We start from the raw sequence: 24922 nt of genomic DNA, 5'->3' as shown, positions 1-24922 counted from the left end.
GATACTTAAGTCCCTTTTATAAAATGGAATAATGCTTGTATACGACCTATTATGTCCTCTTGTGACATGATAAATTATTTCCATATTACTTATTATATCTAATACAATGCAAATGCTACATATATTGTTACAGTGTTTTGTTTGGGGATTAATGATAAAGGAAAGGGCATATTTTTTTAGCACAGACACATTTTTTACAAATATTTTTATCTTTGTTGAATCCATGGTTGCAGAATCAGAGGATACAGACGGCCTATTGTACTTCCTAGTTTGTCTATCCATTACATATTCAAAAGGTTGTCCCTTAAAGAGACTTAAACATTCCCCATTCAGTCTTTACCACATTTTTATTTTTTCCATAGATAATTCAGTGGGAAATCTCAGAATATCCTATGCCTGAATTGCAGCATGGGCTAAGTTGGGCCCAAACCAATGTTTCAGGTTCTACCTAGGAAAATTATAGAATGTATAGTTTCTCCTGGAGCTATTTGAAGCTAAATGTACCTTATCATGATGTAAAAGTGGAGCTTCTTAAGGAATGAATCCTGGAGCACATCTGTCCCTTAGGTCCCTCTTATTGAGGAACCTTAGATATCCCTTCAAAGACAGTAGTTTTAAGAAATGGAACACTCAAGTTAGAAAGTCAGGTTTCTAAAGATAACAATTTAAGCAAGATGAACACTATTACAGGCCCTTCTAGGATATAAACCTATATCACTAAGGAAATAGTGCTTACTTCAAAATCTCTCTAGCAATTGTGGTTCCAGAGCACTACTGCCTACAGCTAGACCTAGAATAGTGCAGCAAAATGGTACAGCTATATGCCTGCTCCCTACCTCACCTCCTGCTCAGCTGATAGTGGTACTACACTGTTTCCCTCCCCTTTGTTGATTTCCATTTGTCCAAGCCCTTGTTCTATGAGCCTTGCAGAGCATTAAGTTGACTTACCAATACATAAAACAGTTTGGGTTAGCACTCTTAGAATATTTTGTTTGTGCTCCAGTTGAGTAATAGAATCTTGGGGATCAAATAGACATCACTTCAAATCCTAGCTCCCTCAATTGCATGTCTATTGTGTGATTTTTAGAAAGAGTGACTTTATTCCTTTGGGGCTCAATTTTTCTTTTTTCTTTCTTTCTTTCTTTTTTTTTGTAACAGGATTGAAATCAAGGATTGAACACTCAACCTCAGCCCTTTTTTATGTTTTACTTTCAGGGAGGGTCTCTCAGAGTTCCTTAGGGCCTCACTGAGTTGCTGAGGCTGGCTTTGAACTTGCAATCCTTCTGCCTCTGCCTCCCAAACTATTGAGATTACAGGCATGTGCCAGCACACCCAGCAATAGTCCCATATTAAAAGACTGTTTCACTACCTTTATTTCATGGGTGTTGAGCCACATATACTAACTGTGCATTTTGAATAACAAATAGGTATTAAGTGCTTACTTTGTTCCAGATACTATTTTAAGCAGTGTGTGTGTGTGTGTGTGTGTGTGTCTCTGTGTGTGTGTCTGTGTCTGTGTATGTTTCACATGAGTTTCACATGAGTTAAACCTCCTACTAGACCTGTAATGTAGATGGAAGTATTATTTCCATTTTATAGATGATGAAATTGAGACTTGCAGATTAGACAGCTAATAATTGGTGAAGCTGGGGTTTTTAACCCAGAGAGTGTGACTTCAGGTGCTGTTTGTTAATCACTAATCAATTTTGCATCTGAGTTTTCAGTCAGAGATGATTCAGCCAGAAGTTGTAAGAGTTAAGAATCCTGATGAGGCCTGGAGTGGCTTTGTTTACACAACAAGCATTTCTCACGAATTTTCTCCACTTGGTGAGGAGTTATATCCCATTAACACATGGAATTGAAAATACGCCCTGTTTGGTGAAGAGCTCATTCATGACAAACAGGTTCATTTACTTACAGTACCAAAACAATCTGCTACAGAACAGGCATTACAAGAGTAGGCATCAATTGTGATGAGGACTTGCCCAGAGTGATCTGTACCCACAACTAGCAGGTACATTGACATGCATTTCTTATCAAGTAAAGAACTACAGTCTCTATCGCCTTACCAAAAACTTCCCTATATGTTGCCTATTTCCTTCTTCCCTTGCTAAGGAGTAATTTGAAAGTAACTGGCAATATCTGACAGCTATAGCTGTCCTTTCCTCCACTGACCCCCAGAAAACAAAGCATAAAATAGGACTGGTTGTAAAGAAGCATAGATGCCTGTAGGAAATATATTTCAGGTGGGTACCTAAATTTTCTGGGTCACTACACTTGAACGGTAGTACTCCAAGGAACATGCTTCTCCCTCTCACCCAGCATCACCCTTGAGCTGGGGCCACTGCCTTGAACTCCATGCTTTGGAGGACTCTGGGTATCACAAACACTGGAACACAAAGATGTTTTCTTTATGTTTGTATGAAGAAATTTTGAAAGATAAATAGCAGGTTGAGCATCAGAGGGAATAGTGGAAGAAAGGAAAGGGACACAAAAGCTATACTGGGCACTGTAGATCAAATCACACAGGCATATAAAGTCTGGCAGAGGGGACAGGGTAGGGACATAAAATGAGAAAATGACAATTGATGTCATGGGAAACAAGAAAAAAATGGCTAATTTTGTTTAAAATTAGGCTCCCCAAATCACCCAAAGAATAAGGTTTGGATAGGTAATTTTCTTCAGAGACTGTGTTCCCTTTCTCTATGCCACTTGAATGACATTTGGGAAGGCACAAAGTGTTGCCTGGCAAGGCCAAGTCAGGAAAATAAGCCTTAGGGAAGTGGAACTTAATAGCTTCCTGGAGAGCTTGAAAAATATGCCCCATCTCAGCTTTGGATGGGTCTAGTCACCAGGAGGTCTGAGCCCTGGGCCTACCTTCTACCCTGCCTTGCCCTGTCACAGTAGATTTATGTACTTCACAGGGAGTGGGACATGCTGTGGGGGATGCTTGAATTCATCAGGTTCTAGGTTTATTTTGGGATATGGTCTTGCATGGACTCCAGTGGATACACAAGTCAGGCCAAGGTATATGTTGTTTTAGGTCTTTTTAACATTTATAATATGGTTTGTGGCCCTCCACTTGTACTTCTCCTATGGACTCCCAAAATGTTAGAGGTGAGCCTGCTCCTATTTACCCATATCTCTCATGGCCTAAAAACATAAATACCCCTTTCAAAAATATCATGTTTATTCCTGGGGAGTAAGTTTCGCTTAACTTTCTAATCTTATTCAGAGTAAATATAACTTTTCTAATCACCCACAGTGGTATTTGTTATTGAGGCAGGGTAGAGGAAGATACTCTCTCACAGAAATGGAATCTTTTCCCATCTAATGTAAATGTTATTGAGAGTTGATCAACTATCTGGTATAACTGGGATAGAGAGTAATGTTTCCTTTGGAAGATTTATCCTATTTTTCTGATCTTTCAGGAGTGATTACAGACTACTCCCAGGAAATCTTCCTGATACCTATCTTTTGCTTTATTCCATGGACATTGCCTTTCACATTATCCAAAATATGAAAAAAAAATAATCACAGGGCATGGTTAGGATAATTATAGGTCTGGAGAGGGATAGAGAAGTAAATTACTCAAATTTCTCCTCTCCTTTTCCATGCCAACAGCGCCACAAACCCTGAAGCCCTATGTCTAGTCAGATTCTTTTCAATACTAGAGATCTAAAGAAAGATCCTCTATTCTTAGAACTCCAAGGTTCTTCTAGAGGAATGGCTATAACCTGAGAGTTAAATATTCTTCTACCATCAGATATAAGTCATTCTATACTTCACACTTAACTCTGTGTCCTTCATGACATTCAAATTATGCAGTGGGCTGGGAACTAGACCAGAGACAGTACAGCTACACTGAAGCCATCTTTTACCAAAATGGGATGCCATTTCTTTACCAGCCTGTGATGACCAGTAGCATTTATGCTTCTTTACAACCAGTCCTATTTTATGCTTCTTTTTCTGGGGGTCAGTGGGGGAAAGGACAGCTATACCTGTCAGGCATTGCCAGTTACTGGTAGACTGGGTGGGAAGTCTTTCAGAATCTTCTAAAGACAGGTAGAAGATTTGGCAGATGTTACTTGGATTTCAAAGGGAAATTTCAAGTCATGTTTCTGTAATGGAAATTTCAAGTCATGTTTCTGTAATGGAAACAAGGGCAGTACAGAATGAGAATTCTTGGAGTGGATGAGTAACTGCCTAACTGCATAAGAAATCATTGTATATTCAGGAGGTAACTCATAAAAAAGAAAGGCAAAGGGGATTGAACTTCTAGAGTGGACATCAAAATTTACATACAAAAAAAACTCACACAAGAACTTAAATGCAAAGTGCTATATTAGTCACTATTGAGAAAAAAAAAACAAAATTCTTTCTATTTGGCAGTGTTAATTGAGTTGGAGAGAAGCTTCTTAAATAAAAATAATATAACAAAGTTTAGAAAAATAATTGTAGTAGAATAAGAGGAATTAGAAAATCATACAGCTTATTTTTGCATATGATTAAATTAATCACAAAATTTAAGGTTGAGGTGTTTCTTGTACCTATAATGTCTCTCCATCTTCTCCTAAGCCAATATGTAAAAGATATCTCATTCCTCTTTGCTTTCTTTGCTTCCCAATCTCCTATGGATAAGCTTTCAGATACAAATCAATTCAGAGCCTAACACACCTATTGCTCTTCTTTTGTCTGAGTGTCATACTAGGTTGTTCCCTTTCTTTCCCCACCTTTGACTATTCTAGGCTACTCTCTATAAGTTGGCTATCTCGTTTACTCTTTTCAGGGACCTTTTTTTGTTACCTGCCAATCATGGTGTCCAGTGATCTGTATTTGTTAACCTAATGACATGGTGATTTGATGCAATTTGCTTAACATTATTGGACTACCTGAATAAATATTCTGAAGCACAAATGCCCCCTAAAACTACAATAACAGTATTGTCAAAGCAAAACCTATGCTTGGATTTCCTAAAGATACTCTCTGTAAACATGGCTTCTCTCAAGTCCAACCTAATGTTCTCTAGGCCCAAAGTGAATTGGACTCTGTACTTGCACTGTAGGTGACCTGGACACTCACTGGCAACCTTAAATAAACTTGTTCCCTAAAATGCAGATATTTATCCTAGGAGTTAGCAGATGTCTGTATTCTATATTTAGGGATTTTTATCTTTGGCTTATTAAAAAAGATGGCCTGATTCTTTGGTCATACTTCACACTAGACTGGCTAGACTAGCTTTGTGAATATTTAGAAGCAAATCCCCTCTGGGAAAATAAAGAGAAAAAACTCATTCACGATCATTACTTTGAAACAGCAAGAATCTTGTTTATCTCAGATGATAGAAGCTTTGGTCTCAAAAAGGAAATGTTCCTACTCAACCAACAGTTCCTCTTCACGTTTTTAAAAACTTGTTGCCTCATTGTTTGCCTGAAAATTTCCTGTGAGCTTTGGAGATTTGTTTTAAAAATCAACACAAATTCAAATTAATTTCCATTAGGGCACTTCAGGGTTCCCTATGAGAACTTTTAAGGATTGAGAATCCCTGGGATGACTAAAAATACTCTGGAGTTTTAAGAAACAGAGTATAGATGCCTTGAGCCAGTAGACCTGTGTTTTTGACCCAAGTTATATGATTTCAGATAGTCAGTATCTCTGCATCTCTATTTCATAAGCCTTAAAATGAATGTGCTGAATATGATGGTCCCTTTCAGTTCAAACAGGCCGTTATCCCCAGAGCTGTGAAAAGGGAGGTAGAAAATTCAATTCAAGAAATATTGAGGGGCTAGGGATATAGCTCAGTGGTAGAGCATGTGCTTAGCATATGTAAGGTCATGGGTGCAATCCCCAGCACTGCCAAAAAAAAAAAAAAAACGGGAAAATAAAAACTATTGATGGAATCCTGACCCATTTTACCAGGAAAATGGTGGGGGAAAAGAACATGTCTTCCCTACTAAAGAAGCTTACAACCTAGTAGGGGATAAAGCAGCACAATAATTCTGGAAGGCAGAATATGATAAGTATCAAAAAAGTGTGCGAATTAACTTTCCTGCTTTCTCAGATTGCCAGGCTAGTGACCATCATTAAATGTATTTTGCTGACTGAGACTCTTAAAAGACTCAACATCAGTGAGCTTTACTGAGACTGGGAGACAGAGATGATGGGAAGATTAAAATAATATGCCCTATGGCCAGGACACAACCAGAAATTTTATCACTTACCTCTATTCCTAGAGTACAGAAAAACAAATGCCCCCTTCCCTCACCAAATGAGTTTCTAGATGATCAAAGCTGTGCCACAAATGTATGTATAAATATCATATCCACCCTTTTGGAAAATGCTTAAGGAAAATCCCTATTAATTATGGGCTTCTGATAGCTAGATTCAGATTAACTGAGATTTGTTTTTTCATCATAAGTCTATCATAAGTTCCTCATTATATCCATATCCACTACTACACTCCTACTTATATGTCCTTTGCGTTCAGCAACATATAGTAGATTACAGTAAAAATCTATTAAATTAAGTCATTCTCCTCCACCTCTTAATATCAGGATTTTAATATTAAGGCTTATATCTTATTCCAAAGTTATAAACATTATATTCCAAAATTATAAAATTATGAATCAATTTAAGTGGAACAATAAAACAATTAACTACCTTTAGCTAATTCCATCATGTAAGTCAAGTAAGATCTCAGATTCATTCATTTTTAAAAAATGGAAAGAAAGAAAACATTGCCAAATATTGCTATTTTATCTCTCCACAAGCAATGCATATATACTTTAGTTTCCATAGAAGGAAATCACCTTGATACACCTTTCTTTGGGTGGCTTACTCTGTGAACATCCCAGTTAAGCCTTTGCAGGCACTGAAAAGTTGACAAAGTCCTATGGGTTAGAATTAGTGGCTTATAAAAATTAAGAATTCTTTAAATCACCATTCAGATTTATCAAGAAATTTTCCTAGATTAAGAGCAATGAAAATATACAATTAATTGCTTTGTCATACAGCTGTATGATTATAAGAGTCCTATCCTAGGTTCTAACAGATGTTATAACAGACAGTTTCATGAGGGCTACAAGAACCACCAATTACAGCAGCAACTTAAAAGCTTGTTATTGTTCAAGCTCACATTGCCGCAGGACCTTAATGTTTAAAATGATTTCGAACTATGGGTTCCCCTACAGAGAAACTCTAGGAGAATACAAAATAAAAGCAAAATTTAAAAAAATATGTGGACTCAACTTCTTTACCACACTAGAACTGAAGGGTAAAGTCCACTGATAAATCCATGCAAAGGTCTAAACTTTGATAAGACTGAATATGGGAAATAACCCTGGACCACTTTGATGGCACTGTTATCAGCCAACCACCTGGCCCTTACAATCAGATTTATCTCATCCTTATTGGGTCAGCTTTTCTTCAGTCCAGATATGACAGGCTTAAACTTTCTTTGCCCAAAGTTTATGATAAGTTGAAAAGTGAGAGGCACCATTCAATGGGTCAGGGCCAGGGTTTGAGGAGGTAATTACAATTAGTGTCATGTCACTCAGGGTAGAGTTGAAGTGGAAGAAATTCATAACCAGACACCATCATTATATCTCCAACTGATTTTTAAAAATATTTTTAGTTGTAAATGGACACAATATCTTTATTTTATTTATTTTTATGTGGTGCTGAGGATCGAATACAGTGCCTCACACATGCCAAGCAGGTACTGTACTACTGAGCTACAGCCCCAGGACCCGCTCCAACTGATTTTTAAGCTACCAAATATCCTCCCAAATATGCACATTCTACCACTATTCTACTCTGAAAATGTAGCAACTGGGCAAGTATCTTATGAATCCCATTCTAGCCCAAAGACTAGAAATCTGGCCGAGTTCTTCTTCAAGATCAATGTGTGACCTTGTATAGTCACCTCACCTTTCATCATCTTAGCAACTTTACCCAGAAAATATTTTAAAAATCCTTTCATACCTTACTGGATGTTAGCATGAATCAGACAATTTCTCAAAGGCATTCTAAGATCCTCAGAGAGGGAAAGTCTACCAATACTAGGCTGGAATCACAATACCTCATTTCTTTAGGAAGAAAAAAATGAATGAGGAAAAGAACATGTGTGGTCACTGAGCCTGACAACTCAGAAAGAATTGAAGCTCTTTCTATAACCTGAGGCAGGTCTGAAGAGAGGGAAACTAACCTGGCAGAGTTAGAGAAGAGTTCAGTGAAGCACCTTTACCCAACCTGTGAAAGAGCATAGGAATGCTCCCAGGACATAAGAAGCCTTCCTGTTTGTCTTTGACAGTAAGATGCTTCTGTGTCATGGTCATCATAAAGGTTTAGGAGTGTGGGTGCCACCAAGAGGGTGGCAAGTGATTTGATTTCATAATGGTTTTGTAGACTGAACATGTCTATAGTGGGGTTAACTGGTCATCAAAAAGGGTATTGTAGTGCTTGCCTCACATGCACAAGGCCCTGGGTTCGATCTCCAGCACCACCAAAAAAGGTACCATATTCAAACTTAAGTGGTTTAACTTAAATTATTTTTATGCATTTAATTATGTCTGTAGTGGAACACCTAGGTCTAAATACCTGGACTATTTTTGAGGATCAGGGCAGGAATGGTTGGGTCTCTTTCAAAGTTCAGCATTGGCAAAAAATTGGCCTGCCAATTTTAAGAATGGGGACACACAAAAAGGATAAGTAGGGAACTGATTTGCAAATAAGAATTTGGAGGTGATATTAATAGCCACACACCCTTTAAGAGGCAAATAAGATAAAATAACCAAAAGAGAATACAACTGCAGTAATAACTGTGTCTTGGATTAAGAAAAGAGATCCAGGGACATTGAAGCAATGCAGTAGGCAGTCAAAGAGGGTACTATAGAAAGCTTCTTAATGGCTACTCTTGAGTACCTTGCTATCACTGCTATCTCTTCAACAACTCTGAGAGTCCTTTGCACTTTTTTTGACCTATTTTCAGACTACTGCTGGTGCTTAACTTGAGCACCTTCTACTCAATAAATTGCTCCTCCTTCTCTCTTCCCTGACCAATATAAAATCAATTATTGCTTGACAGACTGCTTTCTTGCCATTTTCCCAAAGGTGCAAAGGAAAGAAACATGTATTATTTTTACACACATTAACTTAATTTCAGTCTCACCCACTCAAGCATAGCGCAATGATTCAAACTCTGACCCAAACCCCTTTGCCATTTGGTGTCCATGGCAATCACCACCAAGCTACTCGGGGACAGCTACAGGGAGTAGCAGGAAAGTGTACCTCCCAACAGAGCCATTAGCTTTTCTGCATTGGCCACATCAATAACAAGTGGCAGCAGGCCCATCTCTGAATCCTCAGGCATTTTCATTCATCAGAGAAAGAATGTTGTTTAATTCTCCTTTCCAAAGACTGAGAGTTAGGTGTTGGCTACTCCTCACACCCAATTTATTGAACAGAACACCGAGCGTGCATTACTGGAATTAAATATGACAGTTTTTACTTGAGTAAACTTCATGATGGAATGCTTCCCCAGTGACTCCATTTGCTAAGCTAAAGCCAATGAGCCCTCCCAAAAGACAATACACATGAAATCCTACCCTCTTTCACTGATTGGTCCTTACTACTAAATGACCTGCAACTCATACTCTTAACTTCTTAACCCATGTCAAGAATTCATGCATGATATTCTTCTGCCTTCAAGTATATTTTTTAAATAATAGTGTTACAGGTCCTGAAATATTTATGAATCAATAGGAAATGGTATGGTTTCTCGAAATATGGAGAAAAACAATTCAGCCTGCAAACTGTCCACATGAGTTCCATATTATTTGTGTTGCTCAGAACTTACCTGAAAAGTTGTGAGATGGCAGTGAGTTTCCCTTTACTGTATTCCAGAGGAAGAGACAGTTGGTTCATTGGAATGGTTCTGTCTTCCATCCCATTACAACAGAGCCCAACATATTCAACAGAAACTATTGGCATAAAGAGGTCCAGCTCAGACTCAGTTCTTCATGGTAAATGAAAGGACCTATTATTCAAGTGTCCTCTTCATAGAATCTATATAGTAGGAATAATATGTGAAGTGGGAGAAACCAGTGAACAGCTTTATCTTATTAACTTCATGATAAAAAGGAACCAGAAGGCCATTATGCACAATCCTTTCCAGTAGAACTGCTGAAAAGTAAAGAGATGTTTTCAAGCTCTTATTGAAAGCAAGCAATATTTGTATTCATGCTGCCTATCTTTGGATAGGAACTATTAATAAGTTTAAAGAAAAAGAAAAAAAAAGCAAATAAGACTTGGTTTCAACCCTCAAAGAGCTCATGGTTTAGTAGGGAAGTATCCTAATAAACAGATGATCATGGTCTAGAGTAATAAGTGCATTGAACACAAAAGAATGCATAACTCAGAGCCTGATTCAGTGATCCAAGAGGACTTTTTCCTTGTGATTCATTGTACTGAGTCCACAAGAACCCACCAAAATTCATCTAGTTTGGTTGAAGGAGATAGGAACTGATATTGCCTATGAATGACAATCACCACTTACTTGTGAGTGTGAATGTTGATAAGCAGCATCACATGGGAAATTGACACTGTCTCAGATGTCTTGAAACAGAATGGTAGAAACCCAATGCCAATAAGAAAATGGGCTATACTGGCCAGAACCCAATTTGACCTGTCATTATAACCTTCAAGTTCTCAAGAAAACTAACCTGATCTACCAGCCAATACAATAACATGGCATCCACAATGAGAAGATTATGCTTTACAATGAGGAAACTGAGGTACTAAGAGAAGGACTAGCATATATAAAGGCCATCCAACTAGTGAGTGAAAGAGCAAGGACTTAAATCCATATTTGGTTCCAATCCCATACCATCCATCCCACTTTCCCCCCAACAGTGTGGAACTAACATTTAGGTTAAAATAGTCTGTTTTCATGAAAGCATACCACACCAGAAGGACAACATTTGAAGTGAGTATCATTTCCCATCCTTCTTCCCTGTTTCTGGAGTCTTCTTCCTTCTCATTGTCCATAAACATTTCTTACTATCTGCCTGTAGGAAATTATCTTGAAATTATATATATGAAACTGAGGCCGTGTCCTTGAGGATTGATAGGGTATTTGGGATGGCAGGACACATGTCTAAGTTGGGGAAGTAATTACTAGGCTGAGGGAAAGGTGAAAGGTAGAGGCCATATAGGGATCCATGGGAAGAAATGATCACTAAAAAACTGAACTGGAAGACAGGATTCATGAGAGCAGGTTTTTTTGGTTTTTGTTCACTGCCATGTTCACAGCATCTAAATTGTCTTGGAACTTTTATAAGTACTCAAAAATATTTGTTAAATAATTAAGCTTTTTTAACTTTTAAAAGGAGGAATTCCTAATATTTATCATATGGAGAATAATTCCCAGTCCTATGTGGATTGCACATTGGAGCAATAGACACTCCCTAGGGAGACAAAGAAATGGCTACTCAGCCTATGACTTAAACCTTTATAAAATCCTAGCAAAGAATTTTGTGTTCTCTGCTGCTCCCTGTCACAGATGGGCATTTCCCAGTGAAAAAGGGTAATGTGGATCCAGGGCTTTTTCTTTATTTGCTCATTATGACCTCAAGCTCTTTTCAGCAAAGTCACAGCCCTTAGATTGCAATGCCATTGTGGGAAATACAAATCCCATTATTTGTTTGACTCGTCTAACAAGGCAGAACACAGATTCTGATTTAAAAGTAAGCTCCTTTAATGAGTTTTGGTTAGGGTTGAAGGATAAACAGTTGTGATTATTGTCAGTAGGCATAGGTTGTAAATCTCTGTTTTAGATGCTTATATTCCATTAAAGGGGATTCAAATGAGCATCAGAAAACAATTCTGTTTAAAAAGTGAATCAGAAAAGAAACGCAGTTTCAAATGTACTCATTTTGTGCATCTCTAAATGGTCAGTCTTGGTCTTCCAAAGTATTGTACTAGGTTATGAATTTTTTGCTTATTTTATTTTTACCATTCTATAAATTCTTTCATATTACTTTTGGCTTCCAGGGCTTGGGAATATATAGTTCATTAGAACGTATCAGAACACTAAAGGAAAGCCCAAGAATTCACATAAAAAATCAGTGGGAACAAAAAATCAGTGTCCTGCTCTCACTGTGGCTTACTCTCACCTCATGGTACCACACAGTGCTGTGCCAGCATGTGATTTCCAGTTAAAGATTTGTATTAACATGCATGGAAAAGGATCTGGTTTCATAATAAAAATGCTAAATTTGTATATTCTCTGGCTTCCTCTCAAAGCCCACAGGGCCAAAATTATTTTCAACTCTATGGATGCACCTCCAAAGGAATTAAAATGTCATATGCCACCACACAGAAATGGTGTTAAGCATATTGCCCACTCTGATCCTTTCATCTTTGAGTAGCTAAGACGATGACATGTTTATGGCAGAGCCTAAGGAAAAAGTTTAAAAGGCCACACCTAGAGTAGATGTATAGTCTAAAAGCCTATCATTAGGAAGCTTTCTACTAAAGAAAGAATAAATACTGCCTTGTAGAGCTTTCCATATTTTTCATAAAATTTTTTCACGAAGTACCTCCTCTGACACTCTGAGGGGGGGGTGGGAATAATAGTGTTTTTTCATTACATAGATTTTAAATAGATATGTTAACTAACTTACTTAAGATCATATGATGAAGAGTGCTGAATTCTAATCCTTATTTTCTAAAGAGCTAGACCCCATTTTATGTACCACATGTAAATTTGTCAAGTCAGCAATGGAGCTCTTGTTATACAACATTAATTATGTTCTGCCCTAGTCAGCTGTCCCACTTTTCAAAGGTGTGGCTAATAACCTCTACTTTGGGCCTGGGCATTTCTCCTTTCCCCTTCCCAACTCTGTTTCCTGAAAGAACAATTAAGATTCATCTGGGACTAATTATAACCATTCTTGAATTTGAACTTGTAGCCATTATTCAATCGAGGTCACTTATTTTAAATTAACTTGCCTGGTCAGAACACAGGTTTGGTTATCTTCAGAGCACAGTGCAGAGAGGCACTGGCTCACTCAGACTTTTAATTAACTAGCTAAATAACCCACACTGTGACAAGCTGCCTATGATTTGATGGAGTCATTCATTTGCATTCAGACAAGGATCAAAATACATTGTCAGAACTTCAGGGACTGAGTCCTATAAACCTTCACACAGTCTCTTGTTCAAGGCTGTGAGCCACTTCCCTTTGGTTCCCTCTAATTATTTTTCCTGTGCTTTTGTTCTGATTATCCAACATTCATCACAAGTGCAGCTTGTGATTAAACAATGACAACTCATGTCATATGCTGATAGGGAATTGGAAATTGGAGTCATGATCATATGAACCAGGCACAAAGTTTTGTGAAATAATTAGGGGAAACCAAAGGGAGATTCCCAGGATGCCCAGCAATAAAGGAGAATTTCCAAAGATTCAGGCCACAACTGCTCTCCACTTATGTAATAATACATAATAATGGTAGGTACTCCATCTTCATTGAATTGAATTCATGGTTGGAGCTGGTAATCCCACAATAATGACAGTTCTTATCATCACTTATATTATTATTATTATTATTACTGCTAACACTTAATGACTGGGCTTTTGAGTCAATCAAATCTGATTTTGACTTAGGGTTTCATCACTTTCTGCCTGTGAAGCCTAAGTAAAGTTACCAAACTTCTCTGTGCCTCAATTCCTTAACCTGTAAGGTAAAAATTAATAATGGGGCCTTCCTTACAAGGTTGTGGTGAGCCAGGTGCAGTGGCACACACCTGTAATCCCAGTGGCTCTGGAGGTTGAGGCAGGAGGATCATGAGTTGAAAGCCAGCCTCAGCAAAAGCAAGGTGCTAAGCAACTCAGTGAGACCCTGTCTCTAAATAAAATACAAAATAGGGCTGGGGATGTGGCTCAGTGGTTGAGTGCCCCTGAAGTCAATCTCTGGTACCTGCTCCCCCCCAAAAAAAAAAGGAGGTGGGGAGGCTAAAATGAAATAAAGCTCATTTTAAAAAATTATTTAATGCAGTGCCTCATACACAATAGAAGTCAATAAATGTTAGCTTATGCTGGTCTTCCGCTATACCCCAACACCAGGACCCTTTGAAGGGCATCTTCACATATGGGATCCTGTTTTCCTTTCTCCTTGGCAGCAACAGTTACCTTCATCATTCAAGAGCCAGTCTACAAGATTCCCCCTTCTTCTCCAGATGAAAGCATTTCCCAATTCATCCTCCTACATCTGACCTGTTCAGTGCTCACCCCTTTAATATACTTTTATTTATTTTATATTATTTTAAAAGGTGCCATCTTCTAGTGTTTCCTATGAAATCTGGACTTTTCTCTAGGGTATACTATCCCATAAGCCTTGCAGGATAGAAGAATTTATTGAGCTCTACCTCGGTGGCACCTACTGGGACTATACATGCTGTGGTGTACACAGAATGAGTCAAGAAATAGGAATTAGAGAAAGGAAAGAAGCATTGATTACATCCCCTATGTTGCAGGCCTTACATTAACCCTAATAGTAGATTATGTCTACTTTAAAATATGGAAAGTGGGGTTTGGACAAGTAAAATGACTTGTCTGAGTTCATCTCAGCTAGGAGCGGGCTGATCAGTCTGACACTAGAGTCTCTCTCAACACCATTAAGCTTTACTGCCCAATTCATGGTTTTGATTTGTTTTATCAATTGCAGTGATACATGTCAAGGCAATATATAAACTGTAAAGTGCTATATATGTGACATAAAGATTATTGAAGTATAGCAAATGCCATTGATGAACCACCCATATCCCCTTAGCACTAGCTTTTTCTGTACATGCCAATGGCATCCTATTATAAACTTGTTCTTTTCCACTTAAAGACTTCATCTCATTGTCAGAAGTGTAGTGGAAGAATTCCTGACAGCAGCTATCAGCCAAAGGGAAATGGCAGCTGTGAGTCAAATATCCCAGTTTTCTGGCCCTTCAAATTGGTGTGTTTCACCACTTTCAGAGGTCTCCAGAGCTAATCTGCTCATTAACGTACCTGAATTGGCTTCTTGCCCTTGCCTCATTCCTCACTCTGGCACCAGTGCTTCCTGGAATCACCTCCACTTAAACTACTGGCCCTCCAATCTTTGTCTCAGGATCTGTGTCTGAATAAGCCCTGTTTAAAACAATACTCTTCAGGAAATTCCTCCTTTGGCTCCTTTCCCAGGAGTCTGGGTGAGTATCTCCATGTGACCCCTGCCTGGCTAGGAATTCTCACATGAACTCCCTAAGGGAGCATGCTATATATGCTCAATGTCCCTTTTCCTTTTATTTATTTAAGTGCTTAACCACTGAGCCACGTGCCCAGCCCTTTTTTATATTTTATTTAGAGACGGGGTCTTGCTGAGTTGCTTAGGGTCTCACTAAGTTGCTGAGGCTGGCTCTGAACTCATGATCCTCCTGCCTCAGTCTCCCAAACCACTGGGATTATAGGTGTGCACCACCACACTCAGCTCAATGTCTTTCTTCCTAGCGCCTTTCATGAGGATCCCATCATTGAGGGTCCTTCTTTTAATGCTTATTATGAGATGGAAATATTGTTCTTAAATTTTGATGTGCATCAGAATCACTTTAAATGAGATGTTAAAATGCGGACTTCATAGCCCTAACTGTGAGTTAGACTTTGAAAGGAGCTCTGTGCTTGCACTCTCATAGATTCCTCCAGAAGATTTATACAGTGTACACCTTGAGAAATACTGCACCAAGACATTCTTGTAGCCCAGACCTCCAGGGGATGTAGGTTGTGTTCCCTAGTGTTCTCTCTTGAGAGCCGCTCACCCTGGTGGCTGCCGCTCCACACTCTATCCCCAAGGCCTCTGGGGATTCAAGTAACAAAGCCAGGAATAGCCATGCCTCCCTGTTCCCAAGATGGAGTATGCAGAAAATCAATGTCCATTTGTTACTGTCAGAATGGAGCAGCTCAAGACACCTGGTCAGCGTTCTACAATCAGAGCAGAGATCCATCTTACTGCCAAGTTTTTGCTGTCACTTCTGTCACTACCCATTCCTGACTCCTAATTTCCCAGGTGATGGAAACACTGTAATGACTACACATACCCAGTTAGGTTATGGTCTGTGCTCCTTTGTCTCTAGCTGGGAACCCACACACACACTTCCTTCCCAACCACAGTTGCTGTGTGGTTTGCAGTCAAAATTCTAATCAATGCAGGGGACAGGAAAGGAAGGGTCAATAGAAGAAGGCAATGTGTGTTACTTTGTTGTTGGTTTACACCCCCTCCCCAGCTTCTTGTCATTTTGCACTCTCAACTCAAATGCTAGAGCTCCAAATGCAAATCTCAGCTTCCTTCCTCCATCTCCAACCCAGTACTATCCTAACTAATAGCCCAATACTGCTCTGCACGCAAGCACTAATACCTGTCCATGTTCTTCATCCCATAGCAAAAGGAAAACTCTATTTTGAGGGGCCTGGGAGACAAGAAATCATAGAAGGTTTATGGAGAAGGCTGCATATGAGCTACACCTTGAAGGATATATGTGATTTTGCTGGGAGAAATGAAAGGAGGTGGCACTACAAAAAGGAAAAAGAAAAGAAAGCATAATTATGGGAAGCATTGGGCACTGTCTTAAGAACTATAGATACATTGTTTCATTATTCCTCATTGCAATTCTATGAAGTAGATACTAATTATAGATCCATTTGCATATAAGGGTACTGAAACCCAATTAATTTAAGCAGGGAAACTCTAACCCAGGCAGTCTAGTATATACTCTTGCCCACCCTAGTCTATTGCCTCTCAACTATTGTTTCCTATTTTCCAGGTGGAAAACTGAGATTGAGAGGTTGCCTAAGTTTACAAAGCTCATAACTGGAAAAGCCAGGATGTCCTGCCTTTAGCAGATCCCATTCTCTTTACTATCTAGCCATTTATAGCCCCTCTAACTGAACTTCTCTCACAGATCATTTCAGTCACAATTTCTTATGGACTCATCCCTAGCTGACATCACACCAAATGCTTATAGTTGCTCTGAATAAAAATCTCTTCTCTAGCGTGTAAGCACTGTAAAACAGCAAGGCTCTCCTGAAATCAAGAGAAATAGCCCTCCAAAATACATCTCTCTTCATTTTCAAAATAGTATTCTATTTAAGTTACCTGTTTGTCAGGTTCCCACTTATAAAAGCCACAGGAAAAAATCTTCAGATCTTTAGTTGGAGACAAAGTACTTTTTATCTATAGCAGGTTATAAGTTAATCATTGTCTCCTCAGTTGTACTTTGTACATATTTTAGCTCTCCCACTTCTCCCAGTAGGTTATAATTGACTTGTTAACTTGACTATCTTTTCCACTCAATGGTGAGTTCCTCCAGCCTAGAGACCAGGTTTTTGTGACCTCTGTCTCCCCAGGGTCTAGCCCCCAAATTGGCATAGAGCAGGCACTCAACAAATGTTCATGAAAAGAAGAATGAAATGTGGTTAATAAAGGCAGCCCTTATATCCACTGGGACTTCAGTGATTCCCCTGGTATGCTGGAAAACTGTACCTTGGCAAAACAAAAAAATACCTTGATTTATAGTATTGGTGTTAATATTCCCAACATTGATGATTTAAAGCTACCAATGGTTTAATAACTGGCTCACAAAAATCCTGAGTAACAATCAGCTTTCAGGATCCCCCTGTGTTTGGATGAACATCAATAATTCTGCCTAGGGTGCTTGGACTGTTTGCATATCAATATGATCACAAAGGTGCATGAGCTGGCATGGGTGGCAGGAATAATGCCATGTCCAAATAGCAAGAGTAAAAGACCAAACCAAACATTTACAAATTAGGAGAAATCTATGTTTTGCTTCCCTTGAACTAAGCCTCTGTCATTTGTCATCCATTTGTGAATTGAGATCCACTAAATGAAATGGCTCCCAGAAGAACAAGAAACCTGCCAAGTAAGCAATTTTCCAGAAAAATCAAAGGCCCAAAAAACACATTGGACTTTTGAAAGAGATTAACCTTCATTTGAAAATATAAACATGGTCACTCAGTTCAGCAATCAAAAACTATTTTACTGATTAGTGTGTCAGATGCTAAAAACATTGCACAAATAAAAAATGCATTCACAGATGCCCAGTTAGGGACTTCAGAAGGAGACCATCTCATGTTTTCTTCCCCCACAAGTTTCTTTCTCTCACTCCCTGCATGGAGGTTTAGTGATTCCAAGCTGGCCCTGGGTCTCTAAGGGTCTCTATTACTCTACCCTACCATTTCTGCTTCAGTTTTGTACACAGTAATGGAACTAATAAATAAATGGCAGGAATTAAATCTAGAACCATCTGACTTCAAGGTTCATCGCTCCTTCTTGTATATCACCTTTAATAAATACTTATTTGCTTGAAGCTTTAAGGATGACTCATATCACATTTATAAAGAATTTTGGACTCTTAAAATTTTAAACACTGTAATATGTCATTTTAGGTCTGATGCTAAATTTATTGATCCTAATAAATACCTAAAAATGAGAAGGTGTGACTCCTGGGCCAGTGAAGGAAGTCTGATTTTTGTTCCACCTATCCTCAAATGGTTGTGACTGGAAATAACACATATTTGAGTAACTGTGCAACCGTATGCCAAATGTTGTCATTTCATTTTTTTTTAAATCCAAGCAATGAATTCACTGACACTCCCAGACCTGCTGCTTAGCTCCCATCCAGTCCCATCCAGTAGGTCTTTGTCAGAAACTCACGACCGCAGTGATTTGGACTTAAATAATTTGGCAAAATTTTTAAAGGAGACAAAGATGCAATTTGATAGTTAGAATAAGGTTATAAATATTAAAACAAAAGTTGATGTGAGTATAGATATGAAATACAAAAATAGATACAAAATACAAAAATAGTTCACAGTAAATTTCATAAAAGAACCATCAAGAACACTGTCATTTAAATTGCACTGTCTAAAATAAATAGATCACTAATTTGGGGGGATAGTCAATATAAAATAGAAAGAGGCTACAGAAAGTAATATGCACTGTCATGTTGAAAATAAACTATTTTCTTTTTGCTGTGCTCATCTACACTGGACACTAATTAAAATCACCCCTACTCATCCTCTGAAAAAAACTGTCTAGAATATTTCCAAATGTAAATAGCATGCCATGAGAGATCTTCTAGATGAGGTACTCCAAGAAAAGGCAAGTTGTTCAGAAATGCATTATAGCTGGATATAGCAATATTTTGTGAGAAGTTGGCTGGTGTTTAAGTATTTATAATAGACCCCATGATCAAGAACTCTGGCTGATCAAAGCAGCAGGGCTTCCTGGGTGAGGCAGTACATGAAAAAATGCCTTATGAAATGGCTTCATAAGTCTCCATATTTGTTATTTGTACCCAGACTTGAGCATCATTTGCTACCTCCCAAACTCTGACCATCATTTTGCTCCCTTAAAGTCTCAAGAACCTTTGGAAGTGGATGGGATATTTTTAAGATTTAAACCATAAACTAAGACCTTTCATAAGACCTTATGAATTCCCACCACCCCTGATGGTATACAAGAGGATTTTCAGTGATAACTGAATGAATATATTTTACTTTCAAATAGTTGTATTTATGCTTTTTTCTGTGGTTTCATGACTATTTTCATCATGGATATGACTAAATTTAAAGAAGCAAGTAACAATAAAGAAAAATATTAATAATAGTATTAGAGCACACAGATCATTATGTCTATGGAGTGAGATTTGAGAAATACTATTTTAGGATTAAGATAATGAAGTATACCCAAAGACCAATATGCCTTTGAATGATCATTTGTCCTTAGGAGCAAGAATAATCTATTGCCCCTTTAACCTGCTTGTGGCCATTTATTGCCTCTTATTTGTGTAGCCCTTTGCCTCTCCTGCCATTTAATAGTAAATCTTCCACATCTTTCATTCATTTAATGGGTAATGCAATATTAAAGGCTGGAAAATGAAACTGTCCCCCAACGATGTTCTTTGGGAAAATACTTGCCCTTTAATATGCATATGTTAGTGCTTCATTTGATGCCTTACTCAATTGACCACTTTCTGCATAATCTTCTCTGTAGACAATATGAGCATCGATGAGGTTCCTCAGTTATAGTTCCATTTTCCTTCTTCATAAAAAGATTCACCCTTTTTCTGTCTGCACCACTCCCACCCCCACCACCATTAGGCTGATTTTGGTATGTGTGATTGGTTCTTCTGTCTCACTAATCCAGAACATTTATTCAAGTCAGATGACTGCAGCATGAAGCATTGTCATTCAATCTTTGGAGAGCATGTGTGTGCAAATTGAGATTATTCAAAAATAATTGTAATGAAATTGACTTCTGATGTGCATTTACTAAACTCAAACAAGTGAGCACCTTGGAGTCTTCATTCAAGAAGATGGACACCTTTTATCATATCCAAAATTTCTTCTGGGAGGTGCAACATGTTATAAGGCTGATTTCTGTAGCATGTCACTCATTCAACTCCCCACACAGCTGAAATTATATAGCCAGAATTAGATAGGGTGCCAGAAAACAAATATCATATTTTTCAACTAAGGGAGCAGGAAAGGGAGAGGGGAGCTGAAAAGTTTCTTCTCTTTGAACAAAAAAGAAAAATAAATGTGCTCCGATAGCTTTTTTTCTTAAAGAGAAGATATCCATGCAATAAAGGAGAAAAGCCTAGTGAATTAAAACCAGCAATCCCACATTCCCACACTTCTTTCCTAGTCCCCCAAATATTCTCAGGGTATATAAATCAAAGAGTAACAAATTGAGGTGAACATCAAGACATGTTCTGTACTCAAAGCAAGATCAATCTTTATACATAGATTCTTTTTTGGCACTGATGTAGAAAATCCAAACATGGAGATACTTAGGTCTGCAAATAACCTAATCTGCATACCAGATGGATCTAAGGGGGGGAAATACATACACACTTCTTCACACACGTATTTTTTTCTAAAATGTGAGCACAGAAAAACAGATGCTTTTTCCTCCCAAAGGATCTGTGGGCTTCTCTCAAGTAGTCTTGTGGAGCAATTTCATTTCAAATTCCTAAAATTATGAAAATGTCTATATTAAATATTAAATTGAGAAAGGAAGGGCCTCTTACATAGAAAACCCAACTGAATATTTTATAGATTATTTTCAACTACTTAATATTATTTAGCCTTCAATTTCACAGAGACGTGGATGAGGGGGTCAGTAAGAGAATGTCTCCCCCAAATGGGTAGACTAAGATTCATTGACTTGTTTAACAAATAATTTGATGCTATCTGCATGGTTCAGTGTGTTAGCACGTCCGAGCTTTTTCTTCTCATGAAGGAACTGCTGTTTAAGCTTCAGTGAATGAGGATTGTGGCATTTTTTTTCTTTGAGATGCTATATGTGAGGATAAAAATAAATTTCCTTAAAACAATGAATTTTATCTACATTTCACACATTTCCCGTTATTATATGTATCATATCTGCCATCATAGCAAGCCATCTATCATCTCCAACAAGTCTTACAAAGGCAAAGTGAATGCAGAATATAGATTTGGGAACTTGGTATTTCTTCCTTAAATTTCACAGTCAACTGTAAAAGCAGATTTTATGCTTAAAGTTCTGAAACAACTCAGAAAGAGCTATTATAATTACTGTAAAAGCAAAGTTGAATATTCTCATGGTTACCAGAGTCATTAAATAACTGAGGGTGCAATTTATGCCTTATTCATCAATAACAGATGGAAAGAATAAAGATTTAGGTCTAACTGAACAAGAACTGCTCCTATTAACCATAGAGTTCTTTTGTGCACCATCTTACACACAATCTACCCATACCACTCTATTTCCACAAACTCTGTACCAAAAATTTTGAAAAGGGAAGGCCAAGAACAAAACATGACAATTTTTCAAAGTGAGGCCTCACTTAGCTTATATCAGTAAGATCATAGCTGCCCCACATACAGAAGATTTCAAGATAACTGAAGTTTACTCTCTTTAGTACCAGGAGAACATTTCTGATGGAAACATTCCCTGAAAAAAATGTGTGTGTGTGTGTGTGTGTGTGTGTGTGTGTGTGTGTGTGTGTATCTCCAGATTTTTCAGCAGAAATCACTGAACATCATGAACTATAGCCTGATGATTCAGGCATTCACAACAAACATCCATGATTATATTGTAGAATCATATAATGTTTTCTGCTTTTTTTGTCCCTTCCATCTCCTTTAAGTCAGTCTGTCACTTCCTCTGCTACTAATGTACTTCTTTCTAATATCACTCCCTGCCTCCATACACACCCCTTCTAGTTTGCAGCATTTAATTTACTGTGAACTAGAAAAACAAGATTGGTAAGAACTGTATGTTAAATAAGAGTTAAGAAGGCACTGAAAGCAAGGATGAGGAATTAATTATGGGCTTCAATGCAGCAGCTTTGTGACACCTAAATGTTCCTATCTTTAGATAACTTTCCCATCTCTTCCACTTTAAGGCTAAGTTGTAAAAGAGCTACCTCCAAATAAGTCCATTTGTTCTGAGCACACCATCTAGGAATGGATTAAACAGACATTCTAATAGCTTCAAGTTTTCCTGAACCCAAAAAAGCAATGACTTAGTGAATGACCCCTTCCCACATTCATACAACATCACATACTTATATAATTTACATCTCAAACACTTTAGTAGACATTATCTAGATTGAACCTAACAACACTGCTGAGAAAGGATGGGCCAGATTACAAACAAGGAACTGGAGGCTCAGGAAAGTTGAGTGATTTATCCACAATCAAATGGTGAGTGAATGACAAGGTTGGACTTCTGGGTTCTCATTCCGTACTCTTCTCACATACTATCATTCTGCATTGCTCTTTTTTACCTTCCCTATGCTCAAAGGGACACTAAGCTCTGCCTCTGGTGAAAGACTTACTCTTTCCTTTTGGGCTTTCTTCCTTAATTCTCCCTAAGCTTGTCATATGTCCTTAGGAATATTGCTCATTTTTTTCTGGCAGAACTCAAAACCCTCTGGTTTTATTATGTTGAGAGAATTAAAAATTCAACAAATGTATGGTCCCAACTTGCCACCAAAAGTTAACAAATGTCACCAGCAAGGATGTTTCTCACAAGCAGACACTGAAGAATACATCCCAGAAGATACGTAACAGCTCATTTTGTGTCATGGCAGCATGAGAAATCACCTCCTCAAGACATTCATTAACCTTTCATTTCCTTCATAAATAATCAATCAGAAATGTGGCTCATATTTTAAAATAATAGAAAACAGCTCTCTCATGCACTCTTTCTCTCTCACTCCTCTCCCCCTCACCATTTGAAATGATTTGAGTGCTTATCATGCAAGCATGATAAGTATGATATTCAAACATATTATTCAACTTCTCAGGGCCAACTTAAACTTTGTCTCTTCCATGAGGCCCTCCCTGTCCATTTCAGGCCTTACACAGCTCTTATTCCTCTTCTCTGAGAACTTAGAGCAGTTATTGGCACTTGACATTTAGCACATACAGACACCTCTACTTATGATGGGCCACATCCTAATAAGCCCATTATCAGTTGAAAATGTTGAAATGCATTTGATACACCTGATCTATCAAATATCATAGCTTATCCCAACCTAACTTAAGCATGCTCAGAACACTTATATTAACCTAGAAGTGAGCAAAAATCATCTAATAGAAAACCTATTTTATAACAAAGTGTTGAGTATCTCATGTAATTTGTTGAATACTGAAAGTGGAAAACAGAATGGATATATGGGTACTCACTGGTTAACACATGGTTAACATGAGTTCAAATATAGTTTCCACTGAATGGATATTGCTTTCACACCATTGTAAAGTCAAAAATCATAATTTTAACTATTATAAGTCAGGACCCATCTGTATTTAGAAACCATGTGATATACAGTCATACTGTACAAGATTGGTTCCAGGACATCTCCTGTCCCTGCAGCTACCACAATATGCAGATGCTCAAGTCCCTTTTATAAAATGTTCAATATTTGCATAGAACCTAGGTACATCTTCCTGAATATTTTAAATCATCTCTAGATTACTTATAATACCTAATACAATGTAAATGTGATAGAAATAGATGTTCTATTTTATTTCTTAGTGAAATAAGAATAAGGTATGTTCAGTACAGATGCAATTTTTTTCCAAATCAAATTTTATTTGCAATTGGTGGTTGGCTAAATCTTCAGATGCAGAACACATAGATAAGGGGCCTCTGACTGTACTTCCCAGAATAGGAGTTCTAGAGGCAGAGACCTAGGTTATATTTCCAGTTTTACCACTTCCCAGCTATATGGCATTGGGCAAATTACTTAGACTCTTTGGGCTGAGATTCTTTATCTATAAAATGAGACTGTTAAATTGTTCTAGAGATTAAATACATATATAGCACCTAGTAGAGTATCTGACGTGAACTAGACACTCAAATAAGGGAAATTGTATTTATGATTATCACAGCCTTACATATATAGTTCTGATTTGATACGCATGATCTGATGGCTGCCCAAGTTGTTTTTAAATCCTTTGACAGCAGCATCCAGAGAGGGATTTATCATGAAATTTAAGCTTAACGGCCCTGTACTTGCACAACTTCTTTCCAAGGCCTTGTTTAAAATACTGTATTCATATTTGTGTCTCATTTTTTAAAAAGAGCTCCTAAAATTGTATTTGCTTCAAGGCCAGTACAGAATATCGTCCTACCTCTGGTTGTGTCTTTTAACTCTATATTATTTCCCTCCCTGTTTCCACTATCTGAATCTAGTATAGTACCTTGCACATAGTCAATACTCACTAAAATATATTATGAAATCCTTAATTAACCAGAACTTAGTTGTATTTTGTTACAAGGAAATATAGTTATATCAAGTATGCAGTTAAAAGCTTTCAACC

General features: G+C 37.8%; 1 protein-coding gene and 1 long non-coding RNA gene across 12 annotated transcripts in view; one reads left to right on the top strand and one right to left on the bottom strand.

The window, feature by feature from the left end:
• LOC144371693 (uncharacterized) overlaps positions 1-10172 on the bottom strand; it is a 177511-nt gene extending 167339 nt beyond the window's left edge. The window contains exon 1 of the long non-coding RNA XR_013431690.1: positions 9857-10172. This is a non-coding gene — a long non-coding RNA (uncharacterized LOC144371693). The remainder of the gene's footprint in view (positions 1-9856) is intronic.
• The window catches only part of Gria3 (glutamate ionotropic receptor AMPA type subunit 3), a 273117-nt gene that overhangs the window by 135143 nt on the left and 113052 nt on the right, over positions 1-24922 (top strand). The gene's annotated exons all lie outside the window — the stretch shown is intronic.

The sequence above is a fragment of the Ictidomys tridecemlineatus genome, chromosome X (assembly GCF_052094955.1).
Source record: "Ictidomys tridecemlineatus isolate mIctTri1 chromosome X, mIctTri1.hap1, whole genome shotgun sequence".
NCBI classification, from domain to species: Eukaryota; Metazoa; Chordata; class Mammalia; order Rodentia; family Sciuridae; genus Ictidomys; species Ictidomys tridecemlineatus.
The sequence above is the reverse complement of the archived record's forward strand: the minus strand, read 5'-3'. Positions and strand labels throughout refer to the sequence as shown.